The sequence below is a fragment of the Chiloscyllium plagiosum genome, unplaced genomic scaffold, assembly GCF_037043375.1.
Source record: "Chiloscyllium plagiosum isolate Xiang-an unplaced genomic scaffold, Cpla_swu_hap1 HiC_scaffold_21, whole genome shotgun sequence".
In the NCBI taxonomy this organism is placed as follows: Eukaryota; Metazoa; Chordata; class Chondrichthyes; order Orectolobiformes; family Hemiscylliidae; genus Chiloscyllium; species Chiloscyllium plagiosum.
Genome location: NW_028270159.1, coordinates 35,445,791 through 35,472,326, shown reverse-complemented (window position 1 = coordinate 35,472,326; position 26,536 = coordinate 35,445,791). Strand labels below are relative to the sequence as shown.

The following is a 26,536-nucleotide window of genomic DNA, read 5'->3' as shown; positions in this document are numbered from 1 at the left end:
GGGGGAGGTGTGGGCGCAGGTTTTGCATTTCTTGCGGTTGCAGGGGAAGGTGCCGGGAGTGGAGGTTGGATTGGTGGGGGGTGTGGACCTGACGAAGGAGTCGTGGAGGGAGTGGTCTTTCCGGAACGCTGATAGGGGAGGGGAGGGAAATATATCCTTAGTGATGGGGTCTGTTTGGAGGTGGCGGAAATGACGAAGGATGATAGAATGTATCTGGAGATTGGTGGGATGGTAGGTGAGGACCAAGTGGGGTTCTGTCCTGGTGGCGATTGGAGGGGCTCAAGGGCGGAGGAGCAGGAAGTGGAGGAGCTGTGGTGGAGAGCATTGTCAACCACGTCTGAGGGGAAATTGCGGTCTTTGAAGAAGGAGGCCATCTGGGTTGTTCGGGATTGGAATTGGTCCTCCTGGGAGCAGATGCGGTGGAGGCGAAGGAATTGGGAATTTGGGATGGTGTTTTTACAGGGGGCAGGGTGGGACGAGGTGTAATCTAGGTAGCTGTGGGAGTCGGTCGGTTTATAGTAAATGTCTGTTAAGTCGGTTGCCCGAGATAGAAATGAAGAGGTCGAGGAAGGGGAGGGAGGAGTCTGAGATAGTCCAGGTAAATTTGAGGTCGGGGTGGAAGGTGTAGGTAAAGTGGATGAAATTTTCAAACTCCTCGTGGGAGCACGAGGTAGCGCCGATACAGTCACCGATGTGGCGGAGGAAAAAGTGGGGGGTGGTGCTCCCACGAGGAGGTTGAACAGTTCATTCACTTTACCAACACCTTCCACCCTGACCTCAAATTTACCTAGACCGTCTCAGACTCCTTCCTCCCCTTCCTAGACCTCTCCATTTCTACCTCGGGCGACCGACACAACACGGACATTTACTATAAACTGACCGACTCCCACAGCTACCTAGATTACACCTCCTCCCACCCTGCCCCCTGTAAAAATGCCATCCCATATTCCCAATTCCTTCGCCTCCGCCGCTTATGCTTCCAGGAGGACCAATTCCAATCCCGAACAACCCAGATGGCCTCCTTCTTCAAAGACCGCAATTTCCACTCAAACGTGGTTGATGATGCTCTCCACCACATCTCCTCCACTTCCCGCTCCTCCGCCCTTGAACCCCGCCCCTCCAATCGCGACCAGGACAGAACCCCACTGGTCCTCACCTACCACCCCACCAACCTCCAGATACATCGTATCATCCTTCGTCATTTCCGCCACCTCCAAACAGACCCCATCACCAAGGATATATTTCCCTCTCCTCCCCTATCAGCGTTCCGGAAAGACCAATCCCTCCGCGACTCCCTCATCAGGTCCACACCCCCCACCAACCCAACCTCCACTCCCAGCACCTTCCCCTGCAACCGCAAGAAATGCAAAACCTGCACCCACACCTCCCCCCTTACTTCCCTCCAAGGCCCCAAGGGACCCTTCCATATCCATCACAAATTCACCTGCACCTCCACACACATCATTTACTGCATCTGCTGCACCCGAAGTGGCCTCCTCTACATTGGGGAGACAGGCCGCCTACTTGCAGAACGTTTCAGTAAACACCTCTGGGACACCTGAACCAACCAACCCAACTGCTCATGGCTGAACACCTTAACTCCCACTCCCACTCCGCCAAGGACATAAAGGTCCTTGGCCTCCTCCATCACCAGACCATGGCAACACGATGCCTGGAGGAAGAGCGCCTCATCTTCCGCCTAGAAACCCTCCAACCACAAGGGATAAATGCAGATTTCTCCAGCTTCCTCATTTCCCCTCCCCCCACCGAGTCCCAACCCTCGGACTCAGCACCTCCTTCTTGCCCTTCTTCTTCTTCCTGACCTCTCCGCCCCCACTCCCTCTCCGGCCTATCACCCTCACCTTAACCTCCTTTCACTTATCGCATTCCCAATGCCCCTCCCCCAAGTCCCTCCTTCCTACCTTTTATATTAGCCTGCTTGGCACACCTTCCTCATTCCTTAAGAAGGGTTAATGCCTGAAACGTCGATTCTCCTGCTCCTCGGATGCTGCCTGATCTGCTGCACTTTTCCAGCAACACATTTTTCAGCTCTGAGCTCCAGCATCTGCAGTCCTCACTTATTCCCATTGCAATGATGATGCCTGTCATTGCAATCTGCTCCAGTGATAGCTCTGTGTCCTTTATAAAAAATACATTCCATTTCATCTGATTAGTTTTGTACACAGAAATGGGTGATTCATATTTTTTTAAGAAAATTAATAAAACTTGTACTTAAGTTACATTCCATGACAGCAAAATATCTTGGAGTACTTTACAGCCAATTAAGTACTTTTAAGTATTATTGCTATTGTAATGCGGTAATGGCAATTTTCTCACAGCAAATTTTACCAGCGCTAATGTCACAGTGACTAATTACTCTGTTATTAATAATATTGTTAGAAGGATAAATAGTGGCACTGGACAACTCTTTTGCCCTTCGTCAAAGCAGTGTCATGGAATCTTTAATGTTCACCTGAGTCAACGGACCTGGCCTGAATTTATGGTGTCATCTGAAAACCCACACCTCTGGCAGTGCAGTATTCCTTAGAACTGCTAGTGGAGTTTCAGCCCAGGATTTTGTTGTCATTTAAAATGGGACTTGAGCATATAAACATGATTCGGAAGTGCATGTGTTACACATTGAACCTGGCTGAAATAGTACACTGATAAATATAGATATATAAATTTGACTAATATAATCATAAAACTGATTTATTGAGAATTTCCATCCTTCAGCGCCAGAATTTTTCAAGTTATCACCATTGATAAAATTTGAGATTAAAAATTGACAGTGTGATTTTGTTTAATATCTGAAACAAGCTTTGTTGTCAATAACTGAGGAGTTAATGCACTGAGAAGTCACTTGATAATTCATTCGTGACCAGAGAGTGATGATTACTGGGTCATTTACTTTCCCTCTCTGTCAGTTGCCTGAACACCTCTGACGATAGAGCCAGAGAGCCGTAATTGGAGCTTTAACAAAAGAAATCTGAAGTCTGTCATCCCTGCAGCAGCCAGCAGCAGGCAGCTCGTTTCAAACCCTCTCCTGAGTTTATACTCCTTTTTGCGATTAGATACTAGACGACTCAGTAACTGATTGGTCTTGCAACTTTTTACGTGGAATGAGAATTCTCCCTATGAGCTGAGTCACTGAGGGTGGAGGGGGGAAGGGGTGGTGGGGTGGGGGGGGTGGGTGGGGGTGGCTTTGGAAGCCTTAAAGTGACTTCATCCTTCACCATAAATGGTATGTTAAAACAATTTTCCAAAAAAGCAGCACCACAGAGTGGCTGCAGCTTTAATTCATCACTTTTAAAGTCAGCCTAAAGGCATCTCATTACAGGGATGATGCCAAAGTTCATTGGTCTCAGAGATGCTATATAAACGGAGAGCATGCTTGCTTGGCTGACTAACCACAGTCTGCTATTTGAAAAAAGGTGTGTGTGTGTATGTGTGTGTGTGTGTGTGTGTGTGGGGTGAAATTGCTTTGTTCCTGAGCAGCTACCTAGGACTTTGTGCAGGCTGTTTCTTCAATGTGTACACATAGGCTGCAAAAGAAATCTTGAAGAGCAAGTTTCAAAGCGATAAAGGAGCTGAATTTTTAAGTCTGGTCACAATAGGAACTGAATGGTTCACAATCAGTGCAACTTAAGGTAAGAAAACTGTTTTATAGAATCTGCTGTGAACTCTTCATGTCTATGCAATATATTTCATTATAGCTTCAAATAATTACTTTAATCGGAAACCACATTATTGATATCTTGTGTTTTAAGTCCATCTAGTCTTTGTGTGCAAGTTAGAATAATGCTGATGGTGCAGTAATTTTCAAAAAGGAAATGCACTAATTCTCTTTTCTCTCTCTCTATTGAATTGCAAATATTTTCTATGTGGGAACGCTCGTATTGTCAATAGATGAAGAATACCCACAGGGTTTGTGAGCGAAAATAACAGAAGCTGTGAAAAGAAATCTTTCATATATATTGAACAAAGTGGGAGATAGAGTTAAGCACCTTTTGTGCTTATACTCAGCCGATCTCAGCAATACACAGACTTCATGGCTCAAACCATGTTGGAGCTTGATATTCAGTTCTCTCTTCAAAGGAATGAATAGATTTATTAACAGTTTAAAAACGACAATGTTAAAATAGTTGCTCCTGCCAGACAGCTCACAAAGGCAGCTTGCTTCTGGACAAAATGATTTGCACAATTCACTGCTCCAGTGGAAGACAGATTTATTGTCTAGAAGTAAGTCCATGTGTGGCAAAGCTGATATGGAATCCCCCTTTGTTTTTATTGCTGTAGCCATACCACTAAATTAAAGGTCTAAGCCCACTGCTCAGATTACAAAGATGGTAGTGATCACCAGTGATTTTTTTTTTTTGTGTCTGGCAAAACAAGGAGACAAGTATATATTGATCACTGGCATTTCTGAATATCACAGGGCTCCTCAACTCAGATCTCTTGTAATGGTTGAAAGGTTCATTTAAACCCAAATTGCTTCATACCACAGTTTTGTGACTCTGTGCAGATTCTTTCAGTCTTCTCAAATTTTCCAACTGTCTCTCTACCTTGGGTAAGGATGCTGATTGGTGCTAAGCTCTAGTTCCAGAGCAGTTGTTTTACCTGTCTCAGATAGCCATTTCTGAGTCTGGACTCTGAGTGCAGCCCAACCCATGAGCGAAAAAAACCCAACTGCGATTGTGTCATCACATTTAGGTGCTTTGCCCTAGGCTGTATAAAATAAAATAACGTGAGCAGTAGACAGCCTGGCTGATGTTCTTTCCCGTTCTGGCTTGAAGACACCAAGATCAATGAGAGCACACCTGCCTGCCTCTCTGGATGGCATCAGTTCATTAATTCAATCTAATTTGCAAACTTCTCAATCTTCTGTGAATTTTTTGTTTTCCTTTGCATATTTACCTTTGTAATTCATTCTCCTTATATGTGTTCATTTGATTTCACCTATAAATAAAAACTGCTGCACTTGAACCTTTTACCAATTGTCCTGCTTCACATGGAAAATAGGACATTGGCATTGAGTTGGCAACAAACTATCTCATAAAGCTGGGGAACAATGGACAGTCTGTGTCTGGAATCCTAAACAAAGGGAATTTCAATTTTTGTCAGGACATTCTGGGAAGTAACAAGAGGCAAAGTAGTGACTCAAACTGAAAGGGGAGCCATTGGAAAGGAAGGTCATTAGTGGATATCACTACACACCTCCTGGTGGTCAGTTTAGGAGTGCCTAATTGGCAGCTCACCGATCTATCCTCATGGTTGACTGACAATGAGTTGAGGAGAACAAGTAACAATAATGGAGTAAGGAAAACAAAAGATGGTTTTGTACTTTCTGACAAAGGTGTCTCCTACCCAGGTGTTGCTGTGGCAATTTATTATAAATTTTTCAGCATCTCTTTCAAAATTCTCTTCTAACAGAGGCAAGCTATTTCTTAGAAACTGACATTTAGATGAGTGTGTTAGGATGCTATAAGAATGGTAGGTCTGCCTCGTATTGGGAAATCTGAAGTTACCTTTTTTTAAATGGATTTGTTTGCATGAGATGGAAATTTCAAGACTACTGCATTTGTTAAAAGCATACAGTTAATTCTGCTTTATTTGAAATCATTTGTCTCGAAATCGTGCTGTGTGATTAGTCATGAATGAATGTATTTATACGGAATATAATTGTCTATATTTTAACAACTGGTTTAACGGGTTTGAAATAAGTACTTTAAGCATGTCAGTAACAGTATTCAGCTAATTGCATAAGATAATGGCCAAAATAATTTGATATTTGTTGTTAATATCAGATAGCATTGTTTGAAGCATTTGTGCTTTAAACAGAATTGATCTGATTTGAATGTCCTGATAGTTGGCCATTGACAGACAACTGAGCTACAATATTCCTGAAATTTTCAGAAAGAATAACTCAACTAGAAAAACTTTCACTGGATTATGTTCAATCCTTCTATAGCACAAGGATAATCAGTTTCAGGAATTCCTGAAGCAGAGCCACAAGTTAAAAAAGTAAAGGTTTTGTGAACAGAACTTCAATTAAAAGTTGCCGTAGTCCTACCTGACCCTAGACCTGCTCTCTCATTAGAGACAGAGAGAGAGAGAGATGACTGGTGGTAGCTTAACCTGAGGTCACCACACCTCAGGAGAGTGAGAGGTTGAGAAGGCAAGTCATTCATAGTAACCTCAGTCGGTACAGGAATTAAAACCACACTATCAGTGTCTCTTGGCATCGCAAACTAGCCATCAAGCCAACTAAGCAAATGCATTCAGATTAAATTTCTTTTGGTTGCTATTTTATATGTATTCCATTGGCCAGATGCCTTTGTTAAAACAGCTTACAAAACCTAAAATATATTATTTTTAAAAAGAGTATTAATAATGATCACAGGAACATATCAAACAGAATTAGCACTCAGTTGGATATGGAGATATTAGGAGAGGTGATGAAAACTTGGATCGAAAAGGGAGCACTTTAGGGTAGAGGAAACAGATGGCAAAGCAGAAAGACTTATAAGAGAATTCAAGAGCCAGTTAAAGCACCTCCATCTGTGGAGCAATTAGAAATGGGCATGAGTCAGAGGAAGGAACTGGAGGGGCACAGATATCTCAAAGAGGTTGTCATGTTTGCGGGGGTTATGGAGATAGAGAGGGTTAAGGTTTGAGAGCAAATGAAACATGTTCCCCCAACAAGCGTGTCTCAGGTGTCACATAAACAGTCACAAAAGCTTTCCTAGCCATGCTTCTTCTGCAGGCGAGATTTTCACTTTGGAGGTGGGAAACAGAAGTCAAAATTATTTCTACATCCTGTACCTGCCCCTGGGGAGTGACAAGGGTGCAACCTATTAGAATTTTGATTGGCCGTCTATTGGCACCAACATGAAGGAGCCCTCTCAGCAACACTCATTTCAAAATTCTATTGACGTAATTTGAAGTCATCCAGTGACACGTAATGAATGAAATCCGAACCTTGTATTTTTGTCACAGTTCTAATTAACATTAAAGAATAAAAAAAACTGCAAAAAGAAAGCAACAAACTTAATTAGAAATGCGAAGAAAGAGGACATCTTAAATAAAGCATCACAAAAGAAATGTGTGTATTCATGAATACAGCTGTACATTTAGTACCAAGGACAGAGAGATTGCTTGTTTCACAGTTCTAGGAAAGTGAGAGTCTGGGCCAGAATTCTGAGTCAATCTTCATTTGATAAATTTGCCTGAGAGCTTGGCTTATTTCAAGTTCAGATTCACATTGATATGAAGCCACGCTTTACAAAGAGAGATGAATTTTAGATTTACTGGCTGCAAACTTCTAAAGATGCATTCTGGTGACTTGGAATCACAATCAAAGATGGCTGGATGTATGCTTCACTCTGCCTTCTGTATTCCAACAGCATTGAAATGGAAACAACCTGTCTACAAAGCTGCAGCAAGAGTAATTGCCTGCAGGAGGTTTTTTTCATTCATTCATGGGATGTGGGCATCGCTGCCTGGCCAGTGTTTACTGCTTGTCCCTAGTTGCCCTTGAGAAGGTGGTAGTGAGTTGCCTCCTTGAACTACTGCAGTCCACGTGCTATAGGTGGACCTTATTTGCCCTTAGGGAGGGAATTCCAGGATTGTAACTTTGTAAATAGGACCATTTCCAATAATATCTCCAAAGCATCAGGGCAATCACTTGGGTATTTAACGTGGGGGCAGACAAACCATTAGGCGTAATCACTTGGTCAATGGGGAGCTATGAAAGTAATATACTGGGACAGAATCTCGTTGTGTAAACCAGGCAACTAGAATACATTAGCCTTGACCAAATCTTGATCAGTGGTCAGTTGGAGATGGAAGGTCACGTGACAAGCCAACTAGCCCTTGGTATGTTTAACGAGCTGTTTTCATCTAGGACAGAACACTAAATCTCACTTTTATGAAGCTTTCTTATTGGAAAAGCACAGTCCACTTACATTTCTTTGTTTCGGAGTATGGGCTAATTTTAAGCGGCTTCATTGAAGATAATAGTGTACCACAGGCTTGCGATTCTTTCTGCAGTGTCCAGTTGCTATTAGCTTGAATATGGTCAAGAGAAATTAATGTTTCAAAATTAAGGAGTGATCTTTTACGACATTAACCATGAGTGTTCTAATCACCATTTGAACAGAGATGTCTGGCTAGGGGAGACAGAATGCTAAAGAATCATTTTGTTGACCTGAAATAGAATACATTCCCCAGTGCTAACCTGCTTCTAAAGTTCCCTTTGCATTTATGTTCCATAAGTAATCACTCCTGTCCCTTTCACATACCTCTGTTCCTGCTCTTTTGCTTGACGCTCTTATCCTAAATGTCCTAAGACAACATCTCATACAATCTGTTCTGTATCCCCTATTCTCCATCCTGGGGAAATTGTTATTTCTGCTGTCTATCCCCCACATCCCCCTCACGAGGCTATTTTGGATGGAAGTTACCTCCGAAGAAGGAAATCCACAATCCTTATTAGCCCAGCTGCTTTGGCTGTTGCTGCCACCATGCATTCCAGCTGTGTCACAAAACCCACCCACTCCACTCCCAAGGCAATTCAAACCACTGTTGTGTGCTTCAGCATAAACCACTTCCTGGCTTTGATTGCCGAATCCCTCATTTCAGACAACAGTCCACCTTTCACATTGACAGTCAGTCCATTGAATTCAGTGTCCAGCTGCACCCATGCTTAGAGATGAAATTTAATATCACAGCCAGTCCTTTTTGTCAGACATTGTAGACTGGAACTGAATCTCAATCATTATATACTTACTCATTTTGTATGCACTTACCTCTGATCCACAATGTGTTCCAGCTTCCTGCTGTATCACAAATGTGTATCCTCAATAAATAATTACAAACTGAATACAATTTAGCTTCCAAATAATAAACCACATCCCTCAGTGCTGCTCCTGGTTTCTGGATGTACTGTGTGCTGCAGCAGAGAATGGAACTGTGCGATGGGCAGCAGAGAGTGCAGACAAGGAGAGGTTGTAATGTCTGACCAGCAATGAATGTGGAGAGGGAGATAGTTTGGCGTATGAACTGAAATGAGGATGTGTGGTGCCTGAATGAATATGAACACAATAAGAAGGCCCACAGGTGTCTGGCAGCATACATTTGGAGATGGACTGGGATTGATGTGATATACATGAATATTTAACATTCTATATCTTCAACTGTTTGACGTTACGCACACTATGACACAAGTCATGATGTTTTATCCTAAGACATTGTCAATAGAACACATCAGGTCAGTTGTTTTTACATAACTGCACAGTTACAGAGTCATTCAGCCATAGAGGTTTACAGCATAGAAACAGGCCATTTGGCCCAACTCGTCCATGTCGACACTGTTTTCCAAATCTGAACTAATCCCATTTACCTCCATTTAGCCCATATCTCTCTAAACCTTACTATCCATCTACCTGTCCAAATGGTTTTTAAATGCTGTAATTGTACTCACCTCCACCACTTTTTCTGGTAGGTCATTCCACTTACGCATCACCCTCTGTGTGAAGAAATTCCCTCTCAGATACTACTTAAATCTTTCCCCTCTCACCTTAAACTTATGCCCTCTAGTTTTGGACTCCCCCACTATGGGGAAAAGACCTTGACTATTCACCAGATCTATGCCCTCTCATGATTTTATAAACCTCCAAAACTCCAGGGAAATAAGTCCCAGCCTGTTCAGCCTGTCCTTATTACTCAAGCCCTCCAGTCTCGGTAACATGCTTGTAAATCTTTTTGGCACCCTTTCCAGTTAAATAACATCTTTCCTATATCAGGGTGACCAGAATTGTATGCAGTATTCCAAATACAATTTGGCTTACAAATGTTTTGTACACTTTTAACATGACGCCCCAACTCCTGTACTTAATGCTCTGACGGAAGAAGGCAAGGATGCCAAATGCTTTCTTTATCACCCTGTCTACCTATGACACCTCTTTCAAGGAATTATATACCTGCATTTCTAGGTCTCTCTGTTTGACAACATGCTCCAGAGCCCCACCATTGATTCTGTAAGTCATGCCCTGGTTTGTCTTACCAAAATGCAACATCTCATATTTATCTACATTGAATTCTATTTGTCATTCCTTGGCCTACTGGCCCAATTGATCAAGATCCCATTGTACTCTTTGATGTTCTTCTTCACTATCCACTATCGCACCAATTTTAGTGTCATCCGCAACCTTACTAACCATGCCTCTTATATTCTCATCCAAAACATTCCTATAAATAATGAACAACCATGGACCCAGCACAGATCTTTGCGCACACAGCAAGTTTCCATTGTACACCTTATTTTCAAATTGAAAGCCTACGTATTGTTTTATCCATCATTTTCATTTGATTGATAAATTTTGTGACAAACAGAAGAACATGACAGGAGTGAGCATTCTAACACTGGCAGAATGAGGCAGATGAAAATTGCTCAAGCCAATTGGCAGTATGAGAGAGGCAGATACCAATGTGAAATTGGGAGAGAGGGATTCAATGGCCGTACCCCATAGTAGTGTTGATATATGAGAAACCTGTCAGTATCAGAAGGTAATTTACCGGTTGAATTGCAAGTGCAAATGAGAACAGGAGGAAGTGTGTCATTTCTGACAGATATATAGATACTGCTCCCTCACAGTGCCAGAGACCCGGGTTCAATTCCCTCCTCGGGCAACTGTCTGTGTGGAGTTTGCACATTCTCCCTGTGTCTGCGTGGGTTTTCTCCGGGTGCTCCAGTTTCCTCTCACAATCCAAAGATGTGCAGATCAGGTGAATTGGCCATGCTAAATTGCCCGTAGTGTGAGGTGAATTAGTCAGGGGTGAACATAGGGGAACGGGTCTGGGTGGGTTGCTCTTCGGAGGGTCGGTGTGGACTTGTTGGGCTGTAGGGCCTGATTCCACACTGGAGGGAATCTGATCTAATCATAACTTTAAAATGACCAACTTCAACATCTGAGAAGATTGGTATACTTTGAGAGTAGGAGAAAGTGAGGACTGCAGATGCTGGAGATCAGAGCTGAAAATGTGTTGCTGGAAAAGCGCAGCAGGTCAGGCAGCATCCAAGGAACAGGAGAATCGATGTTTCTGGCATAAGCCCTTCTTCAGGAATGAGGAAAGTGTGTCCAGCAGGCTAAGATAAAAGGTAGGGAGGAGGGACTTGGGGGAGGGGCGTTGGAATTGCGATAGGTGGAGGGAGGTCAAGGTGAGGGTGATAGGCCGGAGTGGGGTGGGGGCAGAGAGGTCAGGAAGAAGATTGCAGGTTAGGAAGGCGGTGCTGAGTTCGAGGGATTTGACTGAGACAAGGTGGGGGGAGGGGAAATGAGAAAACTGGAGAAATCTGAGTTCATCCCTTGTGGTTCATCCCAGGAAGAAGATGAGGTGCTCTTCTCCAACCGTCGTGTTGCCATGGTCTTGCGATGGAGGAGTCCAAGGACCTGCAAAGACCTGGTGGAGTGGGAGGGGGAGTTGAAGTGTTGGGCTAAGGGGTGGTTGGGTTGATTGGTGCGGGTGTCCCAGAGGTGTTCTCTGAAACGTTCCGCAAGTAGGCGGCCTGTCTCCCCAATATAGAGGAGGCTATATCGGGTGCAGCGGGTGCAATAGATGATGTGTGTGGAGGTGCAGGTGAATTTGTGGCGGATATGGAAGTGTCCCTTGGGGCCTTGGAGGGAAGTAAGGGGGGAGGTGTGGCACAAGTTTTGCATTTCTTGCGGTTGCAGGGGAAGGTGCCGGGAGTGGAGGTTGGGTTGGTGGGGGGTGTGGACCTGACGAGGGAGTCACGGAGGGAGTGGTCTTTTTGGAACGCTGATAGGGGAGGGGAGGGAGATATATCCCTGGTGGTGGGGTCCGTTTGGAGCTGGCGGAAATGACGGCGGATGATATGTTGTACATGGAGGTTGGTGGGGTGGTAGGTGAGGACCAGATGGCGGTTGGAGGGGCGCGGCTCAAGGGCGGAGGAGCGGGAAGTGGAAGAGATGCAGTAGAGGGCATCGTCGACTACGTCTGGCGGGAAATTGCGGTCCTTGAAGAAGGAGACCATCTGGGTTGTACGGTTTTGGAACTGGTTCTCCTGGGAGCATAAGCGGCGGAGACGAAGGAATTGGGAATATGGGATGGTGTTTTTACAGGGGGCAGGTTGGGAGGAGGTGTAGTCTATACTTTGAGAGTAACCTACAATTTCTTCACACGATGTGAGAGGAAATCCTTGTCTATGTTGCCATTGCCTACAATGGTGAAAATGTAGGCAATGAACAGCTTCTGCTCCAAGATGTTTTTCTACTCACTGGGCAGAAAGATTCGGATTCCATAGTCCAGCCCATGCCCTCTACCTAGAACCTCCATTGCCTTCAAATTCAGGCCCGATACAGATGCACCTGTTGTTGTGTGTATTTAAGGGGACTTGGCCATCGGTCCTTAAGAAATGTATTCACAAATCTTATTTGTGTTTTGCTGGTGGTAACTATGCCCTAGAACACTCTCACCTGGCAAGAAGTAGAATAAAGCTTGACAGGTGGAAGCTAGCCCAAAGTGGGGAGGCAGCTGGAAGTGAAGTGAGAAGGTGCAGGGAAGCGCAGTCAGATGTTAGGTGTGATACACAGTTTAATGCAGAGCCACACATCTCCTCTTGGCTCTGTATTCAGGTAAGTAAACAATGCTGTGGTCATCTGTTTATTCTTTCAAAGTCTCCAGTGGTCCCTTTAAAAGATATTAGTTTGATACTTTCTGAATGAGCAAACTGCAGATAACGTACTATGTGTGTGGAGTATTCAATCATGTTCAAATTTGACAAAGGAGCATGGTGTCCTTATTTGTAGAGAATGTGATGCCTATCTCAGCCAATGACACTTTATGTCTACAGGGCCTTCGAACTGAAATAACATGCTTTCCATCATGACAATAAGGACCTTTTAGTGCTATTATATCTCTTCAAAATGGGCAAAATGTAATCGCATTTCTTGATCTTTAGGACCTTTGGAAACAGGGAATAGCAAAATCTCTTAAAATAATAAGAGTTAGAAGGAAATCACTCAGCTCATCAAGCTTACCTTTGTTAGATTTGTGGAGTACTCCATTGGTCCCTAAATCCCTGCAATTCTCTTTTCTTTCAAATATATATTCAGAAGTTTTGAAATTTGTTCTTGATTCTGAATGCATCACCATATTAGAAAGTGCATTCAAATTCCTCAGCCAGTAGAAACAGTTTATCTTCATTTCCTCTATCTAAATTGTCATGATTTTTAACACTTCTTTCCAATCTTCTCATAGCTTTCCCTGTTCTAAGGAAAGCAAACCCCAGCTTCTCCAGTCTATCCATGTATATGTGATGCTTCATTCTGGAACCCTTCTCGTACATCATTCCATACCCTCTCCAAAAATTTACAATCTTTCCAAAACCAAGATGGAAAATCTTTAGCACAATACCCCAGCTGAGGTCAAACTATATTATTATAGGTTTCGCAAAGGTTCTTGGCATTTGTACTATATGCCCTATAAAGTCCATAATCCCATTGCTTTATTAACTGCTTTGTTAACTTGCCCTACAACTTGCAAATACTCTTGGGTTTCTGTCCCCGTTTATTCACTTCAAAACGGAAATTAAAAAATAATCGAAATATATTGTCTCATTTTCCTTGCCAAAACAAATCACCTCGCCCCATTTCTGTGCTATATTTCCACCGACAAGTATTGGGTCGTTTCACCAATCAATCTGTGGGTTATTTTTGGAATCTAGTATTCGGCACTTATCTGTTGACTACATTATAGAAGTTATTTCATCTACTTTTGTTGAAAATGTGCCTGTTATACCAAAGTCATAGAAATAATAATCACAGTGTACATGACCTTTTTTTCAATACTGCTGAAAAGGAGAGGTAGAATTATTTTTTTTTTAACCAGCACTCATCAGGACTGAAATGCAAGAAAGCCAAATTCAAACTGAACAACTTGACAGGTGTTGGCTATGATGTTGCCATGGGAATTCAACAGGGATCAGCTGTTCCCATCGCCCTTCCTCACTGAAAAAGGCGCAACATTTGGATGAATGTGTGAAGATATTCCGAGTGAACAAGTTATTTAATAATTCTGACTGTGCTAAGATTTATATTAATATTATCTGTCAAACCTACAGAGTGATTATTTGTACATGTGAACTGATTTATTTGTTTGCAATATTATCTATAATCCTCTGTAAGCAAAAGAATATATCCAAACACTGTATCTTGTTTTAACGAGTAACATTCTATGGAGATGTCAATCCCTGGTGTGTTACTATTGCAATATCCTGATCAATTATATTCACATTTCTGGTTTGTATTTTTTAGTTAACTAAGATTTACAGTTACCACTTCCTGCTGCATCTTCATGCTAACCACAATCCAAAAAATCAGCACTTTGTTGTTCCCTTCCTGAGTGTGGTTTTGCTGAATATCAATTCTGATGAGGGCAAGCTTAAAAAATTCAACTTCATGTTTCTTTTTAGCAAAGTTTATGTTCTATACATCATGCAATTATTTCTCCAGTAACTAGAAAAAAATTGTATCTTCAAATTTCAGACTAAATCAATTGATGTTTTCATAAGAATTACATTATACCAAAAAGAAATAAAAACAGGAAACTCATTGGAACAAATCTACTTCTGGAAACAACAAACATTTGGGATGATCCACAAAAATTCTAAAATAACTTCATTAGGATGGCACAGTGGCTCAGTGGTTAGCTCTGCTGTCTCACAATGCCTGGGACCAGGGTTTAATTCCAGCCTTGAGTTGAAAAATGTCATGCTGGAAAAACACAGCAGGCCAGGCAGTATCCGAGGAGCAGGAGAATCGATGTTTCAGGCATAAGCAGTCTGCAGTCCTCACTTTCTCCTTTAATTCCAGCCTTGGACAACTGTCTCTGTGGAGATTGCACATTCTCCCTGTGTCTGGGTGGGTTTCGTCCAGGTGCTCTGGCTTCCTCTCACAATCCAAAGATTTTTTTGGTTAGGTGGACTGGCCATGCTAAACTGTTCATAGTGTCCAGGGATGTGCAGGCTACGTGGATTAGCCATGGGAAATGCAGGGATGGAGGATTGGGTCTGAGTGGGATGCTATTCTGAGGTTTGATGTGGACTCGATGGGCCAAATAGCCTCCTTCCACGCAGTAGGGATTCAATAATTCTAGTCTGAATAATTGCAAGAATTTGTGGTTTTGTGTAAATACTTAAGTGAGAATAATATGCATACTTAGTACAAAGCTCAGGCATTTCATATAGACAACCAAACCTGAACCACAAAAGAGGGTGAGCTAGTAGCTGCTTGCACCATTCACACTAAGCTTACAAAATTTCTTATCAAAGAAGAAATCTTACACTTAATCTGTGGCTTTGAAAAAAACTGCTGATTCTTTTCTAACAATCTAAAGAATAATGGGATGTACTAAAGGGTGCTATTTCTTTGTGGAGAATTATTAACATGATCAGTCACAAAACAAAAACAGGTTGGAATTTTTGTGGCAACTCAGTAAGTGGTTCTGCTGGTGAAAATAAACTGGTTTTGCATTACTCTCAGAGCAGCAAACTGCTTTTAATAACTGATCCCTCTTGACCGTGTACAATTTATTTACAGACAATGGCTTGAGCAGGGATGAGTTTGCTCGCCACCTAACTCACAGATACTCTCCAAACACAATTTGTACATTTTCTTCATTTCCGTCAAACACAAAGAGAAAATGACTTATTTAATCATGTCACTAATGGTTAATGGTTACCTTGAAAGTATTTGCAACACTTGGTGCAGTTATAGATTCATATGAAAATTGATCCAGAAATGTTACAAGACAAAGCAAGTTGGGGCTCTGCCTCTGTCAGGCTGGTTACATATTCTGGTCAGATTTTTCAAGGTGCCATATGTATTCTAACAAACTGAAAGCAGAATGATGCATTTTTAAAAAGTAGGGCACTGTGACAGTTACATGCAAAAGCTCAGCTCAAGGGCTCCTGTCTGTCACAGCGGCAAAGCAATGAGCAAGTGGAACAATGGCAGGTATATTGTTGGGGCTGAGGGAATGAAGAAGCTGCAAATAATTGCAATGACAATCGTTCCCTGCGGCCATTACACTATCAGCTGTAGGAACTGAATGTTAATGCTGACTGCATTGTGCAGAATTGTAATAGAGTCCAGCTGCACCAAAATACCACATTCTATTTCATCCGCTTAAAACCAGTGCACTCCCCTTCGAAGAGTCATGTTGCCGCCGTCATAGTGACAGAGTTAATTAATTAAATTGTTCTTAAAGTGTGTAGTGAAAGAAATTTGATTCTCGGCACCAATTAATTATTTAAAATCTAGCCATGCCCAATCAGCTTTTTGCCATCTGTTGGATTTGATAGCCACAATATTGAATCTAATTAATAACAGTTAACATTAAACTAAAGATATCCAGTTTTTTTTTCCAAGCATGCTGGATTAACAATTGTCTAAAGTATTCCTTTAGTGGCTCACCAGATTTATCCAGTGGCTAGCTCATCTATAAAACTGCTCAACTCCTAACCCTGGTTCTTGGATACGTACATTAGTTAATTTCAACCAGAGCAACAATGGAGGTGCAATTGAAACAGGAAGAGAACTGCAGAAATATACAATGCCATATGAAGATGTGTCATGGGATATGTTTTGTTTCAGGCAGTGTCTTTGTTTCAGAACCAATAAAACAAGGCTGATGAGCATATTAATACAATCATAAGAAAATGAGAAAATATATATATATAACAAATCTAGCACTGTGAGAGCATTTATTTTAGATTAGATTACTTACAGTGTGGAAGCAGGCCCTTCGGCCCAACAAGTCCACACCGACCCGCTGAAGCACAACCCACCCATTCCCCTGCACCTAACACTACAGGCAATTTAGCATGGCCAATTCACCTAAGCTGCATATTTTTGGACTGTGGGAGGAAACCGGAGCACTCGGAAGAAACCCACGCAGACACGGGGAGAATGTGCAAACTCCACACAGTAGTCACCTGAGGAAGGAATTGAACCTGGGTCTCTGGCGCTGTGAGGCAGCAGTGCTAACCATCGTGCCGCTCACTTTTAACTTCATTCTCAGGATATGACATTGCCAACAAAATAAACATTAATTGTCCATTCTTGTTCACCCTTGAAACAGTTATTTCTTCTTTAACCACTGCAGTCCATCTGATGAATGATTTCCATTGCACAGTTACATAGGAATCTTTACTCTAGCAGTGGTGGAGCACTGGGGATGTGTTTGAAGATTAATTTGGACATAGTGCCATTTAATTAACTGCTGCCCTTGTCCTTCTGGACGGTGAAGGTAGTGGGTTTGGGAAATGATGAGTAACAGATCAGCTCAAGCAAGTAATGGAAAAAAGCAAAGTGTGTCAGAAGCAGGAAGGAATCTGCTGTTAATGGCCTTGAGATCCTGTGTCTGGGAAGGAAAAGTGGGTCAGGATGCCAGATCTAGATTGTTATCATGTAAACCCTGCTCAGAATGAATATGCGTGGCCCTTATATAAAGCCATGGAGAAAGATGCATGTGATAATCTCTCTATGCCCACACAGCGAAGGGAAAAAAGTGCTCTCTGAAAACTTCTGTTAAATTCTAAAATATGTCTAGATCAAGCTCAAGCTTGTCTTTTGTCTCTAGGTCTATGCCTATGCAAAGGGAACCAATGCTTTTAAGAAAGGAAGGGTAAGAGAACAAAAGAGCGAAAGCTAACTGGAGAAAAAAATTGTGGAATATTTTATTTTATCTCACTAATTGATATATGTAATTGTCAAGCAAACTATGCTCATAAAACTCGATATAGTATTGTGTTTTGGGGGGCATTTAAGGTTGTTGATGCAGTGAATTCAGAAATGAAAAGGGGAGAGAGGAAATCAAAACAGCACTCCTCTTATCTCTCTATGTCTTATTGAAGTTACATCAATCAGTTCATGAAGACAAGTGTGACATACTACTGTCACAGGTCATGATGATAAACCTGAATGTACTGCTTACAGCATCACAGGTGAACTAACGGAAAGCTCACATATTCAAGGCATTCACATCTAATTGCCTTTGATCATTGGAAGCTAATACATTAATAGAGTAGGGATTTTTCTTTGAGTAGCAAAAAATGATTAGTTTTCCTTTAAATAGTTCATTTTCAGAAATAATCTTCAGGATAATAATTACCTGGTTCATTAATTCAGAATGATACATCAAGTGAAAGAAGTAAATGCATTCCACAGGGTATTTGAAAACCAATTTGCTTCAGTTTAATTATGATTGCAATTTCAGCTGGATTGCTCAGGCTCTGAGTTTTAATCATTGCTGACTCCAGTACATCTTGGGAAATGACAACACGTCATCTCAAGGTGTTTTTACACCAAATTCAAGTTTTGCACGATTGACACACAAGTACGCGATCTCTAAATAATCTGGATCAGCCCATGATCTCCCAGCCATTAACATTCAGATATTAAAGATTGTACAAAATCTGCAGAAATGTTACCCCCACATCCATTGTCCCTGCCCAAAGAAAGTGGCCACTCATGTATTTGCATTCCTTTCCCACAACAGTTCAATACTGAATTCCCCTGTCGTATCGGTGCAATTAGTTCATAGAGAACAAAGCTGGAAGTATAACTTTCTCAAAAGCAAACCCAGGACCTTCAGTAATTGATTTACCAGCAACGGATCTGTTTCTCCCTTCTCAGTTGCACTCCTACTTCATTAGTAAAAAGTAAAGGTTAAGTCGCCAAAGTCCTACTAGATCATGGGCTTGCTCATTCATTCAGGAAAGGTGACTGGTAGTCATCTAATCTGAGGGTCACCACACCTCAGGTAAGGGGAGAGATTGAAAAGGAGAATACTACATGGTATCTGAGCTGATGCAGGAATTGAACCCATACTATTGTTGTTGTTCTGTGTTGCTGTCCATCCAACTGAGCTAGCAAGAGACACATGCTGCCACTTCCAGGAAAGGCCAGCTGAACCATAAACCACTTTGGCCACCAGCAAGCTTTCGTCTGGAATCCGACCTGTGGTGACATAAATTCCATCTAATGAGGACTGCCTGTCAATCAAAAGCTGGCGGTCCTTGTGCTGAGTAATGTCACAGAGAAGGCTATGCTGCTACTAAAACCATGGCCTCCCACCCCTTCTCCACCAGCCCTAGAATCACAGAATCATGAAGGAATCAGGAGAAGGGTAAGTGATGTGGGGGTGGAATGGGGAGAGGAAGGCAGGAAAGCCAAAAACAGGGACGGAGGTCATAGACTCAGAGTAGTTTCAGCATGGACAAAGGTCCTTTGGCCTATTGTGTCCATGCCAGTCATTAAGCATCCATCTATTTTAATCCCATTTTCCAGCACATGGCTGGAGCCTCGTATGCTGTGGTATTTCAAGTGCTCATCTAAAAATGTCTTGAATGCCTTGATGCTTCCAGCCTCTGCCAACCTTTTAAGGACTCACAATGTTCAGTCCCACAATTAGGAAGTGACCATCTTTGATTGAGGGAACTACCCTCTCACCCCCAGCTGGAAATCCACCTGCACAGGTTGACCTGTTGGGCACACGCCCAGGTGACAAGCTTGCTCACATTGAGATAAATCCCAGCGGTGGACAAATTGAGAACATCAATTGGCATTGGGTCAGAAAGCTAGACAATGGGCCTTCCAGCACAGAATGTAATTTAGGAGGAGATGTGAAGGATTTGGGCATGTCCCACACACCCACCTCTAAGCTAATCACCTGCAAAGCCGAAAATTCTATCCAATGTTTCGGGTCAATGATAACTGAGAAAAGTTAGAGAAGATAAGAGGTTTTAAAACAAAGACAGAAGCAGGGTAAGGGACAATGAATCACAAAAGTGATGGTACTGTTGCCCAGCAGTTTCTGTTTCCACTTTAGATTTTCAGCATCTGCAGGAAATTGCTTTAGATTAGTCGGAGTCATTTATTGATTTATGCTGAGGATCACATTGACTATTTGCAAAAGCAGCCTCTTGTCTCTTGACAGAGATAAGGCAAGAAGAAATTTCCATACGTATATTTTGGCATGAAACTATAGCTAAAATCCCTTCAATAAACAGTGAACTGAAAGTCTATCTTTGGCTCTGAAGGAAGATAACAGTGTAACAGGTCTATAATGCTTTTAGATTCTCACGAACAGATGTGCTCGATCTCTTGTTAGGAGTATAAGGAAGGAGGAAGTGGCTGACATCTATATTTAATAATAAATCTCTCTGAGATGATGAAGATTGAAGGTTGACAATAAGGACAGTATTCCACAATAACATTGATTTTTTGTTTGCATCCTGCCCTTGTGATCTCAAAGAAATATCATTTTCGTTCTGTAAATTTCTCACAAATCTTTTGTTCGTTGATGAACCAGAGCAAAGTATTTTTAGGTGTAAATCGTTCTATGTAGATTATTATTTATTTTGACCCTTTGAAGTTTTCTTTGGTTTACATCATTAAGTGTACATCTGTTTCAGAATAATTTGAGCTCATTGCAACAGTGAGTAAGCTGAGCTATTTGCTGGAAGCAAAGGTGGCATTTCAAATACTGCAATTATCCTTAATTATACCACTAACGTGTGGAAAATTTTTTCTACAAAATAGCAGGAACATTATTGCTAATCTTTGGCAGGTCTTAACTAGGATCTGTCAATATTTTAGAAAGCATGACCCTTTATGTTTTTTTAGTTACTTAGCAATAATGGAATATTTTGCTGTTGCTGATTTTTCTCGGGGGGTTGGATGGGGTTCTTGTTACAAAGAAGTTTTATTGCTGAAATATAGATTTCATATTAAATTGGTGCAAAGTTGGATTGTATAAGTTATGCAGTTTGGATGAACTGCATGCCTTGTGAGAAACTTCATGCTGTAACTTTGCATGTGTACATAGTTGCATTTCCTACCAAAAGAAATTGAAACAAAACAAGTTTAAGTTTCAAGCTATGTGGTAAAAATGTTGAGAAAATTAATGGAGCTGAAATTAATTTAGTGCCTAAAATCACATAGAGTAATGAAATTTGGATCTCAATACATTTTGTTGGGAATGAGTCGAAAGGTAAATTGAAATAGAGTATAAAATTCGCCAAGTTTGGATCTGGTAACTTGCAAAGGTATAAAGATTAACACATGTATTAAACACATGTGTCAAAAAATGTGGCACTGGAGAAGCACAGCAGGTCAGGCAGCATCCAAGGAGCAGGAGAGTCGACGTTTCGGGCGTAAGCTCTTCATCAGGAATGGTTGATGAAGGGCTTATACTCAAAATATCAACTCTCCTGCTGCTCGGATTCTGCCTAACCTGCTGTGCTTTCCCAGCGGCACACTTTATGACTCTGATCTCCAGCATCTGAAGTCCTCACTTTCTTCTACATGTATTAAACTGACAAGAGACTGTCATAGGTTATTAAAATGTAACAAAATGTAAGCAATTAATCCATAATTATTCTAAATGGTTTCAAAACAAATATATTTTGTTTGTCTTCTTACAAATAGGTGAGGAGCGCTGGAAAGGCTGCCTCCTCTTCCGCTCTCATTTGATTGAATAGGTTTTCGAAAATTCGTTGACTAATTAACTGTTTATCTACTGTGATAATAAAATAAACAATCAGATAGGTTTTGTGAGATTTAAGAGAAAAGGGCATTGTTTTATTGTACTTAATCCAATCCAAGTGAAATAATGGAAAGAGCTTGGGCTTTCATACATACAAACACATGCTTGAAGTTCCCACTCTTATAAATAGATTACAGAATGGGAGGATAGATTAAGTAATTTAGCGTCCAGTGAAATAAATTGATATACTTAAGTCCTTGTTCAAAGTCACCCTGCTTAACATTATTTCGCTTTAATACCTGTAAATTAATGGGGCATGTAATCTCATGGACTGTTGCAAGATTAATTTTAACATTGTTTCCTGCACAAGCCAATCGGGATTTCTGTCTCTCTATGACCTCCAAGTTCTGGCCTCTCCCCCTTCTCCAACCCACCCACTTATCATTTTCCTCTCCTACACGTCAAGATCCAGACTTAAACCTAAGTTGGAGATGCAATGTCATGTAAGTGAGTCCAAATAGTTCAGAAGTGCTAGGGCTTTTGCAATCCTTTAAAGTTGATCCTGTTTCACAGCTCTTCGAGCAAACCCTTTCTCACTGTGACCTCTCTCTACAACTGACCATTGACCCAACTATTATCATGATTAGCATGTTACAGTCACCTGACTTGGGTGATGTGAATATATCTGATCACATTCCTATTAGAGTCAAAGTCGCTGGTCCGAGTGATTATCTCTAATCGCTTAACCAGTTGAGTACCCAAGTACTCGTCCTGATGTTTGACTGATAATATGGGAATTGTCCCATTCATATTCCTGCAAGAGAATTGCTCTTAGTGCACTTTGCGGACAAATAGTCTCCATTCAGATGACTTTGGAATGTTAAAGGTACAGTGATGAAAATGTACAACCATCTTTGACTGTGATCTCAGCTCACTGGAATGTGATTTAATATCTTTTTGAAGTTTTTTTTTCCAGCTACTAAGACAGAAAAAAAGCAGTTTTATAATGCATGGCTTCATAACAGACTGCAAAATCTTTCCATTGGCAATGTATCTATTAGTTTACTTACGGAATCAATCGAACAATGTGAAATTGTTTCAAAATAAAACAGACAGTGTGTTAGTACTACGTCAGGATTTGGAACTTTATAGCTATTTTGGAAATGGGAGAATGCCCACCTCATCAAAATGTTAAAAGGTACGCCTGCACTGTTGGAATAAATTACTGAACATCATATAAATGATGCAGTAGTGACACATATAAATTCTGTTGACTAAAATTAATGCAAAATGACTCTATAAAAACATAAGATTTGTCAGCTTTCTAACTTATCAGGCATTTACTTGACAAATTTCAAGTCTGTATTAAATATATGCTTGGATTAACTGGCATCATTCTCACCCATTAGTAGATCATGCATCACTGATGCCCCTTGTTCTCTGAACTTGATATCGTAATCTATTACATGCTAGATAAGCATATGCACTTTCTACTCATTCAGACGACAGCCTTATGAACATGTTAGTAAAATGATGCCAATTCCACATCAACAAGCTAATTTAGATTACAAGCTGTGACTGAATAAGCTGAGTAACATTTTATGGTGGATATCATTTAAACTCATTTTCTTAACACCTCAAATAGCAGACAATAACATGATAGCCATATTTTGCCCCTCTGTACAATTAATACACTCTTTTGCCGAGGAGATTCCATGCAAAATTGTCTTGAAAGTGAGGAAATCCTTCCCTCTTTAGTTCTGAATTCCTTATCAGATTTTGCACTTGGGCCTTAGTTGAACGAGAAACCAAGCTCTTCATCCTTAACCCTCTCCTAACTCGGTGGTGTCAAGCCTTTGCCCAATGGATCCAACAATCAATCTGACCCTTGTCGTTCTGGATAGGGGATCTCATAGAACTGACCCTTGATAAGCACCAGTGAACAGACCAGTTCCAGAATCTCAAGTATCAACATTTACTGAGGTGTTTTTAACAAACCTCCACTATCTCAAAGTGCATTCTGTATCCGAGTTCTACTCATTTCACAAATGTGAGCTAAATTTAATCTAATAATTACATTTGAATATTCCAGATTTAGGTTTACTCGCTGAGCTGCAAGGTTCATTTTCAGATGTTTCGTCACCATAGTTGATAACATCATCAGTGAGCTTCTGGATGAAGCGCTGGTGATATGGCTTGATTTCTATTTGTGTGTTAGGGTTCCTTGGGTTGGTGATGTCATCCTGTGGTGACATCATTTCCTGTGGTTATGTCATTTCCTGTTCTTTGTCTCATGGGGTGGTAAATGGGATACATTTGAATGTAGATTAGACCAACATTTTCCCATAACAATGTACTCATGAATATAATAATTATCAAAATGCTGCTGGTTAGTTTTGCATGATTAGTTATATCAAAACATCAGCTGTTAAGTCTAGTAATGTAAGATGTTTCTTACTCACTTCAGTGTTTTTTGAAACATTTGATGGCCTGATGCTGATGAGTGAAATTTTACTTGGCACTTTGCCTGTCGACAAAACACATTTTGAAATCATGAAATTATGGGCACGCATAAGCTCCTCATGATCTTCTTTCCATTAAAATTAACACACTGTGGGAAGGGTGCCTGCAATGTTCTGACATGTGTTCTCAACAAGCAAAGACCCAAACACTGGAATTGCACATCGAAGATTAGCTCCACTCATGCTCAGCCTTGCATATAGCCTTACGAAATCAATGAAAGATTTTGAAGACCAAGCTCTACTTTATGTGCAAATTTAACAAAACTATGAAACTTGTTCTATGTAGTAGACAGGAAGAAACTTTTTCACTTGGTGGAGGGAAATAGATTTAAAATAAAGGACAGGAGATTGAGAGGAGGTGTGAGGAATAATCTTTCAGTCAGAAGATGGAGTGGGAATCTGAAACTTACTTCCTGAATGAATTGGTAGAGGCAGAAACCTTCATAACATTTAACAAGTATTTAGATGTACACTCATGATTCCGAGGCATATAAAGCTCTGGGTTGCAAGGTATGATGCTGGAAATGCACAGCAGGTCAGACAGCATCAAAGGAGCAGGAGAGTCGAAAGTCAGGATGCTGCCAGACCTGCTGGCACCACACTTTTCGACTCAGACTCTGCAGCATCTGCACTCCTCACTTTCTACTGTATAAGACTCTGCGCCAAGTTCTGGAAAATGGGATTAGAATAGTTAGGTGGTTATTTTTAACCAGCACAGACTAAATTCAGTGAAGGTCCTTTTTCTATGACTATATGTGGAAGAAATAATTCACCATGCCATGTAGTGGAACATTATAGGACCACAGTTTAGATTAGATTTCCTACAGTACGGAAACAGGCCCTTCGGCCCAATAAGTCCACACCGACCCTCCAAAGAGCAACCAACCCAGACCTACTCCCCTACATTTACCCCTAACTAATGTACCTAACACTACGGGCAATTTAGCATGGCCAATTCACCCAACCTGCACATCTTTGGAGGTAACCCACGCAGACACGGGGAGAACGTGCAAACTCAACACAGACAGTCGCCCAAGGCTGGAATTAAAACTGGGTCCCTAGTGCTGTGAGGCAGCAGTGTTAACCACTGAGCAACTGTGCTGTCCGTTCTACAGTTCCTGTCATGGCCATACGATGTAGAGGACAATACTTGGGGACAGAAGCCTGGTTTCCCAACCCTCTTTCTTTTCGTGGCTATTTTTACTAAGATTGATTCAGAGCTAACCATCCTCATGAGGTGGGCTGCCAGTTAGATTCAGTGAGAGTCATGTTAAGCACAGTTAAATGAGCTGAAGGGATTTTTGCAGTCAGTGTCCAATTGCCTAACCTAATAAGATGGGATTTTGGAATAGGAGCAGTTCAGCAGCCTGGAAGTTGGCATTGAGTAGCACTCCAGGGGTTCACTACGCCTGATAGGCTTACAGATCCTGCCTGGGTGAGAGAGCGACCAAAAGCCACCTCATGGCAGAACCTCCTGACCCCAGCCTGTCAGAGTGGTGGACTAGGAGAAAGTGAGGACTGCAGGTGCTGAGAGTCAGAGTCAAAACGTGTGGCGCTGGAAAAGCACAGCGGATCAGGCAGCAACTGAGGAGCAGGAGAGTTGACGTTTCAGTGGACCGACAGATGTATTGAACTTTAATTTTAAATTTAAAGGAGCTGGTGAGGTTAATTCCATGTTGAAGGACCCTCAACCTGTACTGCAGTTGTTGCTTCACTGAAGTTGAAAGACAGCTGATAGGCCCTTACAACTTCAACAGACCATCCTGTGGCTATAACTCACTGTGGATAACTGTTGCTTTCATGAAAATCCCCGAGTAACGGTTTCCTTCGGAGCAGATTCTGGACACAGAAACAGTGCTTCAGCACAGCGAGTCGAGGGGGGAAATACATTCTAGAGTTACGAACAGGCACCTTTTAAACAAACCACAGGTAATCATTAACTGCAAAACATGAAGAAACTAACAATCCAGGTGAGAGGGTCTTCAATTTAGTGAAAGCCGATTGCATTAAGTCATTTGGCAAATGAGGGATAATGATTAACAAATACTGCCTCAAATGTCTTTCTTAATATTTCTTTATCTTAAATTGATGTCAACAAACAGACAGTTTAAGTGTGTGGTACTATCTGCTGAGAAATGTACAATCGAATGCAATAGAGAACTTCTAACTTAAATGTTTAGTTCCCAACTCTGCAATAATGAATCAGAAAATTTCAGACTGAGATCTGACCTCTTTCCTAGTAGCCAGGCACAAAATTGCCATTTGTGGAGGTCAGAGAAGAAATTGTTGGATAAAGCGTAACAAAAAGAACAAACTTTAAAAATGAAAAAAAAACTATTTATTGCAGACAATGGAGCATTTAATTTCATGCAACAAAGGTTACTCTAAGAAGTAACCTCACAGAGCACAACAAATTCCATGTCTCAGATTTTATAGCTGAG

At 41.4% G+C, this 26,536-nt stretch overlaps 1 protein-coding gene across 18 annotated transcripts in view; it reads left to right on the top strand.

The window, feature by feature from the left end:
• Nucleotides 1-26,536, top strand: part of tncb (tenascin Cb) — a 295,874-nt gene that overhangs the window by 148,582 nt on the left and 120,756 nt on the right. For 3 of the 18 annotated variants that reach the window (XM_087998506.1, XM_087998508.1, XM_087998507.1), the window contains exon 1: nt 3,217-3,650. The exons of 2 other annotated variants lie outside the window; for them this stretch is intronic. The gene's annotated coding sequence lies outside the window, so the exon portion shown is untranslated. Of the gene's footprint in view, nt 1-3,215; nt 3,651-26,536 lie in introns of those variants that run through there. 13 more of the 18 variants (XM_087998511.1, XM_087998513.1, XM_087998512.1 and 10 more) reach the window with 7 other exon arrangements.